This window comes from Tenrec ecaudatus, chromosome 1, assembly GCF_050624435.1.
Source record: "Tenrec ecaudatus isolate mTenEca1 chromosome 1, mTenEca1.hap1, whole genome shotgun sequence".
In the NCBI taxonomy this organism is placed as follows: domain Eukaryota; kingdom Metazoa; phylum Chordata; class Mammalia; order Afrosoricida; family Tenrecidae; genus Tenrec; species Tenrec ecaudatus.
The window spans coordinates 184,312,824-184,313,871 of NC_134530.1; the positions used below are offsets into that span (position 1 = coordinate 184,312,824).

General features: G+C 41.2%; 1 pseudogene; it reads right to left on the bottom strand.

Moving 5' to 3' along the window:
• Positions 1 to 221: 221 nt before the first annotated feature.
• On the bottom strand, positions 222 to 836 carry LOC142439022 (MOB-like protein phocein pseudogene; annotated as a pseudogene).
• Positions 837 to 1,048: the final 212 nt, after the last annotated feature.

Below are 1,048 nucleotides of genomic sequence, written 5' to 3' on the forward strand. Positions count from 1 at the left end.
TAACACCAATCTTACTTAAAAATCATGAATGAATATGCAGCTCATGAATAACTTAAAAAAAGTATTTCTCATTTTGAAAGGCAACACAGCATATAAAAACCTATACTAAACAAAGAAGCTATAAGGTGGGCACATGATTGCTGTGTCTAAAATGATATATATATATGTACCATACGTAATTAATGTTAATTGTGTGTCCAGTACACTTGGGATGATTCCCTTCAGACTTCACTCTCCCGAGAAACTGAGTTGTGAATTTCCTCTTCTAAAATTGGTACAAGCAGGTATCCTTGGACATTAAATTATATTTCATCCCAAACTTGACAATCAGTGGCACAAAAATGTTTTGTTTCATATTCATCAAATATCTGCTGGTGATGAAAATAAGCATGAGAAATTATTCGATAAGTTCTATGACTGATCCTAGTTTTGCTACAGGTGATTCCTTTGTGCTAACCCTGCTAGAAAAATATTCATTGTCCTTCAGCAGGCAGGCAGCACCTCGAGTGGGTGCCTACTGCCATCTATGGCAGGACACCTTGGAGTTCTGTGAGCCGCTCCAAGGAAAATCCACTGCCCAGTGCTGTCTTCTGAGTCCCAGCACATGGCTCTGAATGACTCTCCCTCTGAAGTGTGACAGCAAGTCTATTTACCTCCAGCCAGAACTGTCTTAAATGTTCCTATTTCCATACACCTTCATCTTAGCCTTTAGGCACTTCAAGGATCTTCTTAATATTGGAGCAAGCTGCCTTTATGTTTTGTTGAATATACTGCTGAGCAGCCAATGTACTGTTCATTTAATCAAAGGATTTATCAGGCCAATTATCGAAATCCTGAGCCTTGGGTTGCTCCTCCTCAGTCCTGCTGTCCCCCTCTGCCATGATCACAGTGTCTGAGACTGGTTGGTTACATGAAGATGCCTGTGCCTCACTAGTGTTATTGTCCCCCTGATAGCCCTGCCTATTGTTTGGTTGAGGATTGAGCCACATGGGTAAGTTCAGCTCCAGAATGTTAGGATGAATAAGGGCCATCGTCTTGGGCGTCTTAC